This window comes from Vigna angularis, chromosome 2 (genome assembly GCF_016808095.1).
Source record: "Vigna angularis cultivar LongXiaoDou No.4 chromosome 2, ASM1680809v1, whole genome shotgun sequence".
Classification (NCBI taxonomy): domain Eukaryota; kingdom Viridiplantae; phylum Streptophyta; class Magnoliopsida; order Fabales; family Fabaceae; genus Vigna; species Vigna angularis.
The window spans coordinates 22,403,773-22,423,654 of NC_068971.1; the positions used below are offsets into that span (position 1 = coordinate 22,403,773).

At 33.0% G+C, this 19,882-nt stretch overlaps 1 long non-coding RNA gene across 1 annotated transcript; it reads right to left on the minus strand.

Moving 5' to 3' along the window:
• Positions 1–1,920: 1,920 nt before the first annotated feature.
• On the minus strand, positions 1,921–5,308 carry LOC108326966 (uncharacterized). The gene is made up of 4 exons (XR_001832017.2): positions 5,001–5,308; positions 4,376–4,441; positions 3,724–3,887; positions 1,921–2,150 (listed from the first exon to the last, which is right to left on the minus strand). It is a non-coding gene; the product is annotated as an uncharacterized LOC108326966 (long non-coding RNA).
• Positions 5,309–19,882: the final 14,574 nt, after the last annotated feature.

Below are 19,882 nucleotides of genomic sequence, written 5' to 3' on the forward strand. Positions count from 1 at the left end.
ATCTTTCTTGGATAAGCACTTTTCAATTTGCTTTCATGGTAGATATGGTATAGGTAATTGTGGTGGAAGCCTTGTGTTAATAATTATCTGAAACAATGGGAGAATTTGACAGTTATTTGAAACTTGGAAATCCATTATCCGGAACATTCTCTAGGGGCATACATAGAAAGACAGCAGAAAAGATAGTTAAAATTGAAATGCCTCTCTTTGTTCCTTTGTACATGTCATTTAAGGATATTTTGTCAGAATAAAAGATACAGTAAATTTCTCTATTCTAATAAAATAGTTGTATGGTTATCTAATTTTTCTATTTAATGAAATACAAAGAAAAACATTAGAGGGTTGAATAGTGCTTTTAAAATATTTTTGCAGAGTAACGTCTAATAACTTGTAATAAGAATATATACAAGTATACTTTGTTTAGACGTTGGTATTATAAGATAAATAAGATACAATGACATTTCAAAAGATTTTGTAGCTTTAAGGAAAAAATAATAAAGTATAATTTTTATATTGGTTAAATCAATTTGAATTACATACAGTTCTTAAGATGTTTTTATTAATCTTAACTCATTCTTGGTTCCAAATATTATTACCATTCTTGGTTTCTTAATCAACATACTAATTTGAGTTTACTTACTCCTAGTTATAGGTATTATTGTTCCTAAGTTAACACAACTAGTTCGAATTTAGTTCATTATAGATCTAACCTAAGACAACACATTTAGCCTAGTTTACTCATTCTTGGTAGCCACTCTTGGATCTATCCTTAGACAACATGTTTAGATCGAGTTTACATACTCCTGGTTGCAAGTATTATCTACCACTCTTAGCATCTGAGTATTATAACCATTCCTACTTTACAAATGTTTGATAACAAGATGGAAATAACTCTTTTAGAGAAGATGTTTAATCAATACAAAACATTCCTAAATTCTTGTAATTTGCTCTCTCTCTTTCTTTTTGGTCGAAGACATCAGGTGATATATGTTTAGAGCAATACACTTGATTTTTGTTAACTCTCTAGTTTTCTCTCTTCTCTTCTTTGAGTATTTGCATTAGATGTTATAAGTACAGAGATAAACTTCATAGTAGATTTTCAACAAGGCTTTCTTTTCTTCTTTTTTTCTTTTCTTTTCTTTCGTTTTGAAAGCTTTAGACATTATGGACTTCGAGATGTTGTGGAAAGATGGATATGTGATTATGGCTCTTTTCTTCACTCTTGTTCATCACTCTTTTCATTCTCTTCTGCCAAAGCATGAGAGCATCAAACAATAAGTGTACTAAGGTAAAGTAGAGTTGGTGTTTTAATGATAATTTTTGAACATACTCTTTTCTTTACTTATCCCTCTTCCTTTTTCACCTCTTCTCTCTTCTACATTTTTCAACAACAACAACTCTCTTATTCTCTTATGTTGTTCTTCTTTATATAGATTCTCTTTAGAAATGATTATTGGATGGTGAGTTGATTCCAGGAGAGCGGGTAGCCTTTAGGTGGGATATCAGTCACTACAAGAAAAAACACAATTACATACGACCAAAATTCGTATGTAAGACCTAAAATCCGTATATAAAATAGTGTTACATACGGATTATATACGGACAAAAATCCGTATATAAAATGATCGTAGCTAAATTATATACGGATATATCCGTATATAACTTATATACGGAAAAATCCATATATAATTTTTGTATATAATTACATACGGATAAATCCATATATAATTATATACGGACAAATCCGTATATAATTTCTGTATATAATTATATACGGATAATCCGTATGTAATTCGTATGTAATCCGTATATAACTTTATAGTTTTATAAAAAAAAAATTAGATGATTCAGCGTTTACACCTAATATCTAGGAATTTCATATAATTGATAAGAATTAAACATAACTGCTAAATTGCCAGATACAATATCAAATTGCCAAATATATTCATAATATATAATGTATAATATAATTACAAGATTACAAATGTAACAAATTTACATATGATTATGAAACAAATAATTAAAATATGAAAACTTTATTAGATAATTCTATAAATAGAACTAAAAAATATAATTACAAGAATTACTTTTACATTTTGTAACGGTTTCCTGACCAAGTAGACACTAGCTCCTATAGCCTTAAGCAGTGCCTGAACCAAAAATTAACAAAAAGTTTAGTTGAAACACATTTCAATATATATGGACAAATAAAATATTTAAAGAAAATTTCAAAAACCATTACAAGTTCTCTAACAGATGATGGCTTAGAATTAGGGGATAAAAAAGATCAATCCAATTGAACCACAAATCTCAGCAAATTTCAGAAACCATTAAAAGTTCACTGACAAAATCTTCTTTAACTTCTACTATCCCAAACCACAAATCTCTACTTCCTTTCTCTTGAAATGCTACCAACAGGCTAACATGGTTGCTATAGTTGAAACATAAATAAATATAATATAAATATACCACTGGAAGGATTTCTACGCCCCTCAAAATTTGGATCATCACATACAATTGGTTCAGGTCCCATGAAAGCTTGCCACCAAAAATGTTCCAAACACCATTTGGACTTTGAAACAAATAAAAGTTGTTGATTTATATAAAAGTCACTTGATGGTCTTCATTATGAACTGTGACTTTAAAAAAATTGCCCCAAATTTCATACCCCAATGTAGTGCTAGATACAAAAATTGCATAATACTTAATATTAACAAATATGGGCATATATAGTAAACATTCACTAAAAAGTAAATGCCCAAAGGTTCTATAAGATGAGGTAGCGGAACCCACCTTGATTACAAGTTCAACGAAGAAGCTTTCAAACATATCCCTCTTCTAAGATCACATCTTAATGATAATAAACTAAAAAAAAATCTTAGTATTCTGAAGTTGTATTAATGATTTAAAATGTGATTTAGGAGAAATCAATTAAAAACCCAAAATTTCAAAACAGAGCATACAGGAGTATAAGATACAATGAATGCTCAATAAATTGATGAAAATCAATGTGTAGTAAGATAAACACATATAATGCAAAAGTACTTTTGGAACTACTGTAAGGGATAAAATAATTAAATTCTAACAATTACATTCATCCCAAGCCAATATCTACATTCATATTTAGAAAGGCATTCTCCCTTTAAGTATTAAAACTAGTTATTGATTTTCGTTAAAACTTTATTAAAACTAATTTGGAAAACATTATACAAAGATACAACTGAAGTTAAGACATTAAATTTTAGCAAAGGAAGTGGAAGACAAGTACTCAGTGGGATTTTATGAATTAAAAAAAAATGGTCCATGCATGTTATCCTTTTATCCATTTAGCCAATATACAAATTTGAAATAAAATGATAATCCAAAATACTTCAAACTTAGGGAAATGCTTCCAGGTACAATATGAAAGATTTTTTTAAGAAAAGTCAAAACACATAACACAAACTATGCAATGTATCATTGAGTCTTAACCAACCCAAAGATCCATGGCAGGAAAATTGAACCCTTTTTTCAACTTTATAAAGAGTTTATCATCATAAATTTCATGAATAAATTCCTTGTAGATACCCAAAATAATGTTGTTAAACATGCCATTGTTCTAACGCATATCATCTTGCAAAAAAGGATATGGAATGTGTGAAAGTGTATGTGTGGCCATATATTATAAATGGTGTCATGATGCACACAAATTGGCTCTAGACACTCATACACCTTCTTCCTCACCTCTTTGCTTTTTCTCTGCTTCAGCTTCCACGGAAAATTGTGCCCTCTTCTGTGATGTTGCAGGTTCTGGTCTCTTTGAAATCCTTTGTTGCAGATCTCACAAATGAACTTATTTATGGCCAGAAGACTCTTGGGGGACAAGGCCATAACTTCAGCATCAGGGTCTGAATAGACACATTAAATTCATATAATTAAAATGACTGTTTTCATCTCAACGAGTTCCAAAAATTTGAATAATTTAAAATACCTCCCAAGACTTCTACCAAACAGATTTAGGTCTTCTACAATTTTGCAAATTCATAAACTCCTAAACACACATACAACCAATACGAACCAACATCATGAAGAAATCACACAAATGGAGACACAAAAAAATAAAAGGGGAAAAAATTAAAAACAAGAAAGATGCTCCAGTCATCGCAACAGCAATATATTCTACATAGATGCAAATAATGTCTCAAATTTAACCACATTTCAAACTTAAAGCTTAGAAATCACTTTATGTAGATAATGAACCCTAAACCAAAACAGTATCACCGATTGATATGATAAAAACATTGATGACTCAATATTCCTCAATGTTCATACAACTAACTAACACATCCAGAGCATTGGTTTCTTCATCTAGTAAAAGGATTAATGGATTCTTAACTATGGCACGAGGTATTGCAATCCTTTATTTCTGTCCCCCGGATAGTTCTATCCCCCTCTCACCAACCTGCAAAAGAAATTGAATATCATGTGAATTTCCTTAGTTCCACGATCCTACTAAACAATATTCTTAAAGCAGGAAAATAAATTTCTTTATGCAGAGACAGTGAATAAAATTGATAAAAACTGGCCTCGTGTATTCTCCGCATTGCAAGCGATCTCGTGGCCTCGTGTCTTCTTCGCACTAACCCTAGACACAAATAGAAGAGAGAATTTGAAGGAGAACAAACCAAATTAGAGATAGGACTCACAGAAACCCTAAATAGAGTAGGAACCCTAATCTGGACCGAAGGAACCCAAGAAAGGGAGGAAACTCAAAATGAACCAATTAATCGGTTCAAAAACGAGATTGAATGGGGGAAAAGAGTTTTCAATCGGAGGAAAAACTTTTAAACGAAGTAAAAGAGGATTTAATCGGTGAAACTTCAAGAAAAAGGTGAAAGTATGAGGAACCCTAGAAGGAGATGAAAATAATCGGTGGAAGAGGAAATTTGTTGTTGAGTAGGCTGAGGCGACGAAGAAATATGAAATAAGATGATGAATTTGTAAAGAGAAAGGAAGCTTACGGTTGATGGTGAGCTCTCGAGAAGAAAATGCTCTTGCGGAAGAAGAACGCGAAAATGAAGCTGCTCTCTCTAATGCACGAGAGAGAAAATGGACGTGGCTGATGATGGAGTCTGAATGAAGACGTGGAAAAGGAAGAACGCGTGGCTACAAGGAGGGAAACAAAAACATATGTGAGGGTTTCTTCTATCCGAGGAAAGAAAGAAGAAAGGATTTGTGGGGGGTTTTTTTATATCCGAAATGAAGGAAGAAGGAAGAAGGAAGGGTCACTGAGTGAGTGAGGGATTCGTTCAGGAGAGTTGTACTTAGGGTTTTTTTTTCAAAGTTATAAGAAGTTCCAGGTTTTTTCTAAATTTTTCTAGTTATTAATTAATTAAAAATCCGTATATAACATCTTTAGAAATATTTCTGCCCAAATGAGTTAAGTTACCTACAGAATTTATATACGGATAAATTGTATGTAATTTTTTTTTATTATATACGGAAAAATTCGTATGTAATAAATCTGTATGTAATATCCGTATGTAACATGTTTAATACATACAAATTAAAATCCGTATATAATAATGCGTATGTAAAATGTAATTTTCTTGTAGTGAGTCTTTACTCTTTTCTATAAAGGTACAGTGCTTTATTAGAGCTTATATTGAACAATAGTTTATACGGCTTGGTAGAGCATAAGTCTTCAAGAGAATTTTTCTCATAATGTTCTTCTCTTATTTTAACATCTTTGTTCAATGTGCGCAAATGTTCTGATTAATCTTTTGTGTATTTCTTTTTTGCACAAATAATAAAGACAAAGTATACAAGCAAAATAACACTTTACTGTACATGCATTAAATGACATTAAATGTTTTTTAACGTTTATAGATGTTAGATGCTTATGACTAAAAAGTTGTTTTAGATATAAATTTTAGTGCGCTTTTCATTAAACGATATTCTTCACAAGACACTTTCACTTATAACAATATTTTTAGATGTAAGACAATAAGCTCAGTGTTTTAATGATTATCCAGAATAGATGTTTCAATCAATGAGCTTGAGCACACATCTTATTGTTTTGCACATATCCCTTAAACGGTACCGTTGTAAACTGTTTTTCTTTTTAACATTTCATAAATAGAAATCATTAAGCATATTGACATAAAGGGTTTACGTAGGCTTTTCTTATTGATTAGACGCTTTCTGTAAACTACACGTTAGGCGATATAGAATTCAGGGAAACATTATTTCATATGTTCTTATTTTCAAAGGACTTTGTATTAGTACTCTAACGATTTGCGTACCTTCTCATATAGAACCCTAGGTTTTCATTTTGATTGAGAAAACACTAACATGCTTCAGGTCAAGTAGGCACTCTTCTTTCTAAGAAGATATTTTGTTTAATGCTTATTGTTAAATTTCAAAATCGGAGTTGCTAAATGTTAAAATAGAATGGCTCAATTTCTCACACCAAGAGGGAGTGAATTGGTGAAACTTAAAAATAAAGTCTTTTAAAATCTTTTTCTCAAAAGGTGATGCCTTTAAAGCTTTCTTGAAACCCAAGGTAAAAGACTTTCTAATGCAGCAGAAACTTAATCGAATAAGTACAGAGTAAAGTCGATTAATTAGCCCTTTGAATACATAGTAAACTTGCTCTTCAAGAAATCACAAGGAGATGATCACCATAGTTACTTCTTGATTCTTGGAGCTCTTTTTCTCTTTCTGCAAGATAGCACTTTCTGAAAAATATCACATAAACTGATAGATTCACAAAAGTTATTATAGAAATCAAATTCACGTCAATTTATAGTATAACACATTTCTGACGCATTTTAATCGACTAAGCTACTAATGCAGTCGAATATAACAATTCTCTTATAGCAGTTAGCAGCAATCAAAGCAATTAATTGAATTCGCAATTAATGCAGTCGAATGACATTTAATGCTTGGTCAACATATTTAAAAATATGATCGTTAGACTTTTATATCAAGCATTAACAAAATTTCAAAACAGTAACAGACTTAGTCGAATGCAACACGCATATAATCGACTATGTAACAGTGTAAATCATAGTTTTGAAAAACTTTCTCTTTGGAAAATTTCACAGCACACTTTGAAAAATGTTTGTGCAAAGATAAGAGTTTTAATCGACTCACCCCATAATGAAATCGACTTAAAACTATTGTTTTGCCACACAATTAAAATTCAACATAAGTACTTGTGGTTTTTCTCATCCAGAAACATGTGTCATGCATTCATGTATAAAATCACATATATAACAAAGTGAAATAGTGAAATGCAATGAACAACACATCAACAACATAATCATGTTCTCATATACACATATAACATGTAAGCATAGAACATGTAACACATAATTCACATGTGTTATTAATTATGCGTTGTCATCATCAAAAACTCAGATATTACTAAGATTGTGGGTTCAGCTAAATCAGTGCTCCTCCTATCAACAATCTCAACAATCTCCCCCTTTTTTGATGATGAACAACCATGATTAATTATCAACCATGTTGCACAACTCGATACAGATTATCAATCAATAACCAATCAACATAATTCTCCCCCTTTGGGCATTAACAAAAAAGGTAAGCACAATGGTATTGATATACAAATAATCAAGCATACAGAAATGCATCAGATAATCATCAAAAAACAAATAATGATGCTCCCCCTGTTAAAGATATTCACATGATATAATATATACTCTCCCCATTAAATGTAGGTGTGTGAAACATCTCAATGTATATGCAATGCTCCCCCTGTCATTATGCATGTTTTAATCTCAAAACACAGATGCACAATATAGTATTCACAGTATATATCAGAGCATATATCAGCATATGTCAAAATTGTATCAGATCAGAAACAGTACAAAAACATCAATGCAACAATGATACAATATCATTCATCAAAAACAATATAATCTCTTAATCATCTCAAGTCAACTATAGCAAAGAGATATATTGAAAGAAAACAGTTAATAACACATATATCAATAGTTAAAGATATCAGATATTCAAATATTAGAATCTTTAACCCCTGTTGATATACAGTCGATTTGCCCTCAGTCATAATCGAATTCATTGCTTTCCCATGAATTGATTTGCCACTTTTATCCATCCAATAAGAAATATTCCTTCAAAATCTTTCAAGATCTTTCTAGATCAAGCATTTTAGAATCAATATGATACAGGAATTAACACATGTATAATATAAGTATGCAAATGTATGAATGTAACAGTAACAGTTCATTCGCATACAGGCATAGCATAATCGATTTTAATAACTTCTGATTTCATTAAAATCAACCATAGAGTACAATCAGATAAAACCAAGACAAAAATGGCATATAAAGCCATCTATTACAAAAGAAAACAAGCCAACATAAAAACAACACATTCTAGATTGATTAAAATTTTAGATTTTCTTCTTATTTTTCTTCAAATAGGTTCTAAGAAGCATGTCACTGTTACTCTCTTCAGCGACATCATCATCTTCACTTTCTTCCTCTTCCATAGCAGAAGTTTCAGCAGGTGTACTCCCTTCCTCACCTGAATCATATTCATTTTCCTCTTCCTCATTTCGGTTTTGAAACAATAAATGTTCTTTCATTTCAGTCACATCATCCCTGGTCCCTGACACATAATCTTGAGAGATCTTATTTCTCTCAGCAGAGTTCTTTCAAATTCAGAACGAGCCTATATGAAATTGAAGATGATTTTCCTACTTCTTCATCTTCTTCAGCAACTTCATTCTTGAACTACCAACCATCTGGAGTATGTTGCATACCCATCTTATGTAGAGCAGACTTGTTAATCATGCTTGTTCTATTGTAGGAATCGCTTGATTCACCAATGCAGTCAACTCCAAAATGAACAAGAATCTTGGAAATGAACACACAATAAGGAAGCTTTGCTGATTCCAATCTGGTTACTTTCATCATGTTGTCTGAAATAGCTGCAGGCCAATCTACTTGGATATTTTCTTTGAGTGCTTTCAGTAGATACAAGTCTTCTGTAGTGGCTTGCGCATGGTTGCTTCCTCTAGGCATTAATATCCAGGAGATGACAAAAACAGTCAGTCGGTCATCCTTTTTCATTCCACCAGTTTTGTAATGAGAGTAATCTTGAATATCCTCAGGATTTCTTAGGCTGTCTTGATATACAGAGAACTTATGAAAGCCTTCTATACCCAGATGACATCTTTCTCCACTCAGTTTGAGGCTAGCTATCTAGTCCAAATTTCATCTATGAGTTTGATGTCTATTCCTTTTAGCCTGGAGCACAACGTTCCTTAACTAATCCTTAGATTGCAGTAAAAAACTTTTACCAATTCTGGATACCAGGGATCTGCCATCTCAGAAAATTTCTTTAGCCCTTGACGTTTCAGCTAACTTTGAAATTGAAAACCTTCATTCCTAAAGAAACTGAGTTTCAGGAATTTATGCGTAGTAAGACTTCTCATTTTCCAGCTGTCTAGAAATTTTGATTGATCTTCATCATCGCTTATCCATCCTTCAAGCTGTGATGGTCGACTCATGTTTTTAGTACCCAAGGTTTTCACTCGTTTCCTTTGAGATGAACTGGACACCATTGCTATTCGGAAAAAAATATTGCTCCTAGAGTGCTAGAAGGGAAAGATTCAGCTGAGAAAGTGAATGACCTGCTTCTGTGTTTTAGGTTTTAAAACTTAGCAAGATTAAATTTGGAGGGAACAATTAAAATTCATTTTCGCTCCAAAAAATCAACTTAATCAATTTAATCCAGAGTTTAAATTTTTCTAAAACACACAAAATACGAAACAGAGATTAACAATCGATTTTATTAAGTCAAGAGTCGACTCATGTTTGAGAGTGTTTTTAGAAACAGAGACATACATACTTCAAACATATTTGACTTTATACTTAATATAATCGGTTAAAACTCGAGCGAGTTGTTTTTCACAAAATATAATCACTCAATCAATCATTCAACAAACATGCATTCATCAATCAATCATACAAACAATTATTATGCATGATGCAATGAAAATACAACAGTTACCACTTTCAGAATCTCAAGAATTTTTTATTTTATCATGGTAGTTCATCCTTGAGTTGAATACTACTTCAGCATCAGCTACCACCCTACAAAAAAGTTAAACATTTTTTACGCTGGTACCCATTTGAATTTGAGTCCTGTCTTATTAGTTTCAGAGAGTTGTTCCTAGGGGATCCACCTGTACTTTCCTTTTGGAACACTAACTTTTCTATATTAACAATTTCTAACATTATGACCAATATTGTTACAATAAAAGCATGCATGAGTAACATGTTTACTAAGATCAACAAATTTCTTTGAATTAGACCTATTACGTTGAGCCTTATAACCAATTCCTTGTTTGTAGACAGCTCTACCAGAAGCTCTTAGAACAACACCTAAATTTTCTTTTCCCATTGTGAATTTTGCTAGAGTGCTAGTCAAGTAATCAATATTTTCAATATGAACAGGACATTTTTCACATTCTTTTTCAACTATCTTTGTTTCAGTTTTGACTATCTTGGCAGACTCTAAGGCATTTTTTAACTACTTTTTCAATTTTATATTTTCCTCTACCAGATTATTTATTCTATGTTCATAATCCTTTCTGTCAAAGGTAAGTCGATTTACTTTATATTAGAGTCGCATAGCCTCTGCGTGTATTTCCTGAAACGCATCTAGCAGCATGTCATACTTTACTTCTATCGGCTCATTTTCAAATTCCTTATCATTGTCATAATCAATCCGTGCAAATCCAGCCATGAAGCAAATATTTGACTCTTCTTTAATGCTGCAGTCCTCATCGCTTGAAGAATCAGTATCACTATTTTCCCAGGCAATGTATGCCCTCTTTTAGTTCCTTCCTTTGTCCTGAGGAAAATTTCTGCTTCCCTTTTGTTTGATCTTCAAGTCTGGACAATCTGGTTTGATGTGTCCTTCTCTTCCACACTCGTAGCATTGGACAACACTGTTTCTTGAACTTTTCTTTCCTTTTACAGGACCTGCATAGTCAGTGGTCAAAATTTTATTTTTCATAAACCGATTAAACTTCCTTACCACCATGTTCATTATCTCTTTGTCATGTAGTTCTATTTCTGAGTCAGCTTCAGATTCAAGATTCTTCGCAACTTTCTTGCTTGTGGCTTTTAGAGCAATTGATTTCTTTTCTTCAATTTCTTCTTCCTCCTTTAGCCTTCCAAGCTCCAATTCATGTTCTCTAAGTTTTCCAAATAAGGTGGCCATGTTCATGCTGGTCAATTCTCTTGATTCAGATATGGTAGTGACTTTCGGCTGCCAGCTTCTATTGAGGCTTTTCAATATTTTGATGTTGATTTCCTCCTTGTCAATCACTTTTCCAAGAGTCATGAGGTGATTTACTATGTGTGTGAATCACTTATATACTTCATAGATAGTCTCTCGCACTTTCATTCTGAACAGCTCATATTCCTGTATGAGAGAATTCTTTCTACCTCTCTTCACTTCATTCGTTCTTTCATGTGTGACTTCAAGAACTTCCCACATCTCTTTGACCGTCTTGCATTGTGATATCCTGAAAAATTCATCCATTGTTAGTGCTGATGCAATCATATTTCTAGCCTTAACATCATATTGAGCTCTGTTGTTCTCATCTTGAGTCCACTCAGAAAAAATTTTCAAAACAACTTTTCCATTTAAAACAGGAGTGGGCTCATATGGACCATTTAGAGTTGCATCCCAAACTCCTTTATCCACCTATTCAAAAAAAGATTTGCATCCTTATTTTCCAAAAAGCATAATTTCTCCAGCAAATAGTGGTGGTCTATTTGTCGAAGCACCTTCGCCAAAGGTATGAGAATTGAAAGCCATTTTCCAGGATCAGTCGATTTAACTAAAATAGTAATCGCCTAGATTTCAAATATTTTATGAAAACCAGTTATGGTGCCAATTGTTAAAAGAGAATGGCTCAATTTCTCACACCAAGAGGGGGGATGAATTGCTGAAACTTAAAAACATAGTCTTTTAAAAAAAATTTCTCAAAAGGTGATGCCTTTAAAGCTTTCTTGAAATGCAAGGTAAAAGACTTTCTAATGCAGTGGAAACTTAATTGAATAAGTACAGAGTAAAGTCGATTAAAAGTAAAAGAGTAGGGATCAGAAAATTCAAACACTGCTTTTTATACTGGTTCGGCCAACCTGCCTACATCTAGTGTCCTTCCAACCACGTGAAGCAAATGCACTATAATGATCAAGGTTTTTACAACAAGGTTTTTATAGAGACCTTACGTCAAAAATATAAAACACCTTTCTAACCCTCTAATCAAATATAGGCAGTACAATAACTAGACTAGCAACAAGAACCCCCTCTCCTGTTGTCTAAACCCTTTGAGACACCTCTCAAAGTCAAGAACGCCGCACACTCTTCTACCTGTAGTCACAACAGGGAACCTCAATCCATTCTTCACAAGATTGTAGACTCTAATCTCACAGTTACACCCAAGTGTGCAAAATTGATCAGCCCTTTGAATACACCACGATCACTTCTTGATTCTTGGAGCTCTTTTTCTCTTTCTGCAAGATAGCACTTTCTGAAAAATATCACATAAATTGTTAGATTCACAAAAGTTCTTACATAAATCAAATTCGCGTCAATTTATAGTATAACACATCTTTGACGCATTTTAATCGACTAAGCTACTAATGCAGTCGACTATAACAATTCTCTTATAGCAGTCAAAGCAATTAATTGAATTCACAATTAATGCAGTCGAATGACATTTAATGCTTGGTCAACATATTTAAAAATATGACCGTTAGACATTTATATCAAGCATTAAGAGAATTTTAAAATAGTAACAGGCTTAGTCAAATGCAACACGCATATAATCGACTATGTAACAGTGGAAATCATAGTTTTTGACAAACTTTCTCTTTGGAAAATCTCACAACACACTTTTAAAAAGGTTTGTGCAAAGACATGAGTTTTAATCGACTCACCCCATAATGAAATCGACTTAAAACTGTTGTTTTGCCACACAATTAATGTGTGATGCATTCATGTATAAAATCACATATATAACACAGTGAAATAGTGAAATGCAATGAACAACACATCAAAAACACAATCATGTTCTCATATACGCATATATCATGTAAGCATAGAACATGTAACACATAATTCACATGTGTTATTAAGTATGCGTTCTCATAATCAAAAACTCAAATATTACTGAGATTGTGGGTTTAGCTAAACTAGTGCTCCCCCTATCAGCAATCTCAACACTAAACAATCTAATATCTTTAGACGGTCTAAAGAAACAATAAATTTTTTTATTCTAGTAAAATAGTTGTATAGTTATGTATTTTCTCTATTTAACACAATAAATGCATGCGGTAATTGAAATTTTAGAAATTTTTTATCTCAAGATTTTTTTATTTTTGAAAACTTAACAAAACATTACCGTTTTCTTAAAATTATCTGATTCACTAATTTGTACCAAATAGTAGAAGCATGTTTAATGAAACTTTAAGAGATAAAGGTTTACAGAAATTGTAAACAAATTAGGAAAAAATATTACAAAAATATTTTGTAGTTGCTTACTTTCATATTGAAAATTAGGTTAAGTCTTTTACAAGCAACTATTGATTGGAAGACTCAACAAAATTACAAGATTGTATTACATATACGTTTTGATAAACTCGATATCAAATGACACTCTCAAATGATATCAGAGAAATTTAGATGCAAGAAGAGAAGGGAACACAAGAACCAACTTATTATTTTACATAAAATTATAAGAAAATGGCAAAGACTAAAGCTGAAGAAGCCTAAAACTCATATTAGATCCTTCATTGATCAGAGAAATGAAGTTACGGTTGAAGAAGCCTAAAATTCTACCTCTAACATTGTTTCATGTAAACTTAAAATATTTCAATCTTTTTAGCATTTTGAAATCTAACATATTCTTTAATATTTGATTGTATTATAAATGATGTAAAAGACATTTTATATATATAATGATGGGTGTTAGTGTTAACAATCTGGTATTCGCAAACGATAGACCACCTGGCCGATTTGACTAAGAACTTGAAATGGTCAAAAATATCATTTAGCAAGTTTTTGTGGGGTCTTTCCGGTAATTGAAGTTTGGTGATATGATCTAAGTTTGACGTAAACCCAAACACCCACCTCATATTGAACATCACGATGATGAGCGTTAGCCATTTATTTCATATGATCCCGAGCCTTTTATAAATTCCGATGTAAGTTAGATAAAATGGCATGCCATGAGCTAAGTAAATGACTAACAGCCTCCACTGAAGATTGAACCAATATATAACCCAACAAAGAAGGAGGAGATCGTCCATAGATAATTTCAAGTGGGCGTAACCAATTGTCGAGTGAATAATAGTGAATAAAGTAGACAATTCTGGATTATTAGCTGGAATCACACAAAAGTATGCAGAAGAAACTGACATGGTCGACATCATAGTAACATGAAAACATTAAGCAATATGCTTCCACTTAGAAAATTTACACAAATGATGAACCGAAATTGGCAAAGAGTCATTATTAATGTCACTTATCAATTTGACCATCTGGCCTAACCAAGTAAACTGCATGGTAAGTTGTTCATAGTCGATTAAAATAGGATCCAAACTTTGAAGCCATTGTACTCACAACACGACCTCAACTTCGCATAGAAAATTAAATGAAAATCCACCAAAAAAGGTTGATTTTGGATTAAGGGAGTAACTCGAGTGCAAACCTGAGAGCAAGTCAAGGTATGACCATTGCCAACCATTACCGATAGTGGTTTCATGAAGCTAAAAGGCAGACACAATTGATATGCTCGCTTATATTGAAGAAAATTATGAGAACTACCACTATTAATGAGAATGCAAACAAAATGCTCCAATATGTGTCTTGTAATGCGAAACATCTTCGGATTGAAAGGCCCTAATAATGCATTTAAATTCAACTGAGCAGAGTCAGGTAGAGTTGGAGCAATAAAATAATCTGGAGGAAGATCGAAATATATGGTCTGCTCATCGTCATGCACGTGAAGCAAGAAAAGAGACTTGCAACGGTGACTTGGATTATATTTCTCATCAACGTTGTAACATAATCCACGGTCATGACGAGTTTGCATTTTTGAAGCTGACAGATGCTTAAATGGAATAGTTGGCGTATATGGTAGAAAACATGAAATTGGTACAGTGTGACTCCACTAAGGTTGTACCATGGAGTTAAATTTGTCCTCTTGCAGCTTGGCCAATGCCGCCACTTCCGAAAATGACCCGACTTTAAGGCAAACACCTCACGCCGAATGTCTAGACGAAGGCCAGAAATGAAACACTCAAGCAAAAACAAAGAAGGAATGTCAGTGACTCAGTTTGCAAGTCCTTCAAAGTCATTGAGATATTGCAAAATAAACTCAGTCTGATAAAGCTTGCAGAGACGTCCCTTAACATTCTGAAAGCGAGATGGAGCAAAATGTGTTTCCTAAGACTGTAAGAAATCCTTCCAAGAACGAAGGAAGTGATTCCTCTCCAACCAATGCAACCAACTAAAAGAAAATGATCTGAAGACAATTGACTTTTAGGGTTTGGTGATAGTCGAAAAAATGAGTGGTGGCAAAAATATAGTATAACATTTTGGACCTATCAAAACAAGGACATGCCAACCGAATCTTGGGAGTTTGCTTCGGAAACGATGAGTACGTTAAGGGTTTTTGCTTGATGGAAACAACCTTAGGAGAAAAATCATCAATGTGAGTTATGAGACGTGACACCTGCTCTGTTAAAAGGTCTATAGAAGAAGGTTGAGAGGTCGTCATTAAAAGCACCAAATGATAGGTGTTAGAGTTAACAATATGGTGTTTGAGGTACCAGGCCTCTAGGGAGAAAAGATAGAAATTTAGTGAATAATATTCTTATTTCCCAAAAGTTCATTACAATGCTTATATTCATTGCATGTACTAACAGTTTACCCATATATCACGGTAACCACGTAAAAACAATACGAAAAAAGTTTTAACAGAAAGATTTCCATAAAACAATCATAACTCTCTCTCTCAATGCATGTAATCGTCCCAATTTGCGGGCTCATAATATTTCTTTTGGGCCTAACATTAACACTTGGATTTTGTTAGCTTCAATTGACCCATTATCCTCCTGAATGCATGTTGTATCATATAAGAACTTTTTTTTTATTTTAAAAATAATAATAATTAGTTACCATTATCATTATCTTTTTGACAAGTGTATAGTTGCAAGTTGTAAAATGAAAGTTCAAGTATCATTTTCTTAGAGGATTTATGTTTGTTTGTCAAATTGTGATTATTTACTTATTTCAACGGTAATTAAGATCATTGATTGATTTAATTCAAGATAAAAACATATAAATCTACTAAATATTAAAGTTTGAAAGTGATTCGAGAAAAGCTTCATTATAGTTACATTTCATGAACCAAATTTATGTTATAATTTATAGAACATATCTCTATCTTACTCAAACATTCACCTGATAAGCATACCAGTCCCTAATTCCTTATAAGCAAGTTCTAAATCTCTAGGTCAAAACACTAATCCCTTAGCTATTTGAACATAATATTTGTATTAAGATAAGATGTCTAGATCACAAAAAGATTAAGTCTATTCCTAAAACCAATCTTCTTGGTTGTTCTATCTATGTCTAAGTTTCAACACATTTTTTAATGATTAGATACTATCAAATAGTATGACATTTCATCATACATATGAATAATAAAGATAGATCATATGAATAACGAAAGAGATTATATTGCATAAGAAAAACTACAAAAAGTATAAGTACATTGCATCCAATTCCAATGAAATGGGAGTATAGCTACTCATATGCATCTATACCACTAAAGTTGGATGGAATTGATGAAATGAATGAAGGAATTCAAAGTCTTTCTGCCCTAGAAGCGCCTTTGCTTGCATTTTTTTGTCTTTTTCGCATTCCCACACCAAGAATTGCATTTTTCATTTAACTCTCCCCATTTTAACCACTTCATATGATGTTGGAAATGTTTTTTCTATTGAAGTATAAAAAAAAAGTTTGAGTTTTTGCTTGATGAATGTGTGGCAGAGATACATGCTTTTGTAAAAAACTTGGATTATAAAGGGATCTTAAGTTCTTGTTTTCTTTTCTTGATTTCTTGCTTCTTTGAGTATAAATAGTAAGTGTTGTTAATGGTGGTTGTTATATGTTATTGTGTTCATATTTGCCAATGTATATGTGTTCGTGTATGTGAAGTATGATTATATGAATAATGTGTTGTAAGTGTGAACTTGGTTAAGAGTTGATCATATGATACTCTTTGGCTTCTTATGAACATTATTTGGGCTCTACTTAATGCAAGCTCCTCGTGCGAGTGACCTTGAGAGGATCCCTCCTAAAGGGTAGCTCGACAAAATGAAAGGTTGTTAGGGTGTCAAAGTCAGATGATAGATGTCTTTAAACAAAAAAACTCTATGAATTGTGTTGGATGTGCTTGTTTGTGAAATGTCTTTGGAGTGTTAAAGTCAAAGGACAAATCTCTTTGGACATAAACTCTATTGATTGGTGTTTGATATTTGGTTCTCGAGTGTTAAGGTCAGAGAACAAATGTCTCTAGATTGAGAACTCTTTGATCCAAGGCTTTGTTGTGTTTGTGAGGATTCTTAAAGTGATTGTCTTGAAGAACGAATGACTCTCTTCAAGCATGTAGCTATATATCTTGGTGTTTTATTTTGTGCGAGTGTGTAGCATGAATGTTATATATTTGATGTGTTTTAAAAATTGTTGGTAGTTGCTTTTCATTATTTAAATTTTCGGACAACTATTGAGATTTGTGAAAGTGATATGTGAAAAACTTTTGCTAGAAAAGACATATTTTTTAAGTCTTCACATCTTTTTCTTAGGAGTCTAACTTGGTGAGCTTTATGTATTTTACTTTTAACAAAGAAAATGAGTTTTGAAAAGTTATATTTTGTTTTCAGCTGTCCCATTTTTTAAACATTAAATGAGTTTACTTTAAAAAATGAGATTTTTTCTGAGTGATGTTAGTTTATCTTTCTTTTTGTGTTCTGGAAGTATATGATAGTACATGAATTAAGAAAGATGTAAAATATTAAAGAAAAAAATAAAGTATGAAAAATGTTTGTGCACTCTTATAATCTAATATACCATTTACTTTTCATTTTCATTATTGCTTTTGCTTACAAAATAATGATTTTCATCGAAATTCAAATAAAATAGTGGTCAAATTTATTTTTAAGGCTTAATACCCTTGATGGTCTCTATTTTGGTCAAGTGCGTTCGTTTTGGTCCCTGTTTATTTTTTTTGTTCAATGTGGTCCTAAAGAATGTAAAATCTGTTCAATTTGGTCCTTTTTGCAAACGCCATTTAAATCGTTAACGGCAGACAGTCCAGGTGTGCAAAATAGTGTTGAGATGGCATTTAACTACCCACGTGGATTCCCTTCAGGCAGTGAGGTGGATTTAATCATTTTGAAATTGCAATTGCAGAGATTAGGGTTTTTGTTTTCAAAATTAAATTAAGGGTGGTGAGAGTGAAAGTTCTTGCGTGGTTTGGTAGCGAAATCAGGAAGATTAGGAAGAACATTAGTGACGTCCACTTGAAGCATTGATCTTTGGCAGTCAGGTATGTGTTCGTAATCTCATAACTAAGCTCTGTGTTGTGACATTCGTCTGTAACATTTTATGCACACATCAAAAAGTGAGTGTTAGATTTTTTCCAAAGTTAGATTTTTTTGAAAAATTGTGCGAACTGTTTAGGGCATTGTTGTGTAACATATTATAATTGGTTGTGTGTGGTTGATTGTTGATTGCTGATTTATTGTTTATTGTTCCCATACGGTTTAGCAGTTATTTTAGCGTAAATAGTAGTTACTTTTTGCGTTTCCATAGTGGTCCCATGCCCATAAAGTTGATTTTGTAGGCTTGCGTTTGGAATGTCTGAGGAGAGATTTAATGTTGTGGTCCACCATGGTGGGACCCTGGTAAAGGATATACCTTTTGGATATGTTGGTGGGGAAGTCACTTATTGGAGTGTGGCCCCTGACAAATGGAGTTATTTCGAAGTGGTAGATTCCATTAAGGAGTTGTGGTATATTAAAGTGTCTGGGTTATTTTATTGCATTCAAGATATTCTATATAAGTTGAATGATGACAGAGATGCAATGAACATGGTTCACCTTGCCAAGTATTTAGGAGAAGTTCACTTGTTTGTGGTCCATGGTGTGGATGACGAGCCAAAGATTATTGTTCAAAGTCAACTAAATGAAGAAGTTCATTTGTTGTGTCTTGCAAGTTTAGAGAGTGAATGTAGCCATGTAGGTGGGAATGGGGATGATAAAGTGGAGGTGCAAGGGGAGGATGATGAAGTTGTTGTGCATGTGGAGGATGAAGAAGTGGCTGTGCAGGATGATGAAGTGGTTATGCAGATGGAGGATGAAGTGGTTCTGCAGGTGGAGGATGAAGTGGTTGTGGTTGTGGAGGTGGAGGATGAAGGGAATGTGGAGGTGGAGGATGAACAAGTGGTTGTGCAGGTGGAGGATGAAGTTAACGTGCAGGGGGGTGATGAAGTGAACATGCAGGGGGAGGATATTGTTGAACAGAACGTTGGGGTGGAGGAGGAGGAATTTGTTATTGAACAACACGGGCAGGGGGAGGAAGAAGTTGTGATTGAAGAATTTAGTTCAAGTGAGGATGATGATGCAGGAGTGGTGCATGGTGAAGTTCCTCATGGAGTAGTTGATGAAGAAGAAGTGGATGAAAAATAAGTGGATGAAGGACTAGTTGATGTTGATGTTAATATTGATGAAGGACTAGTACATAACAACATAGAAGGCTC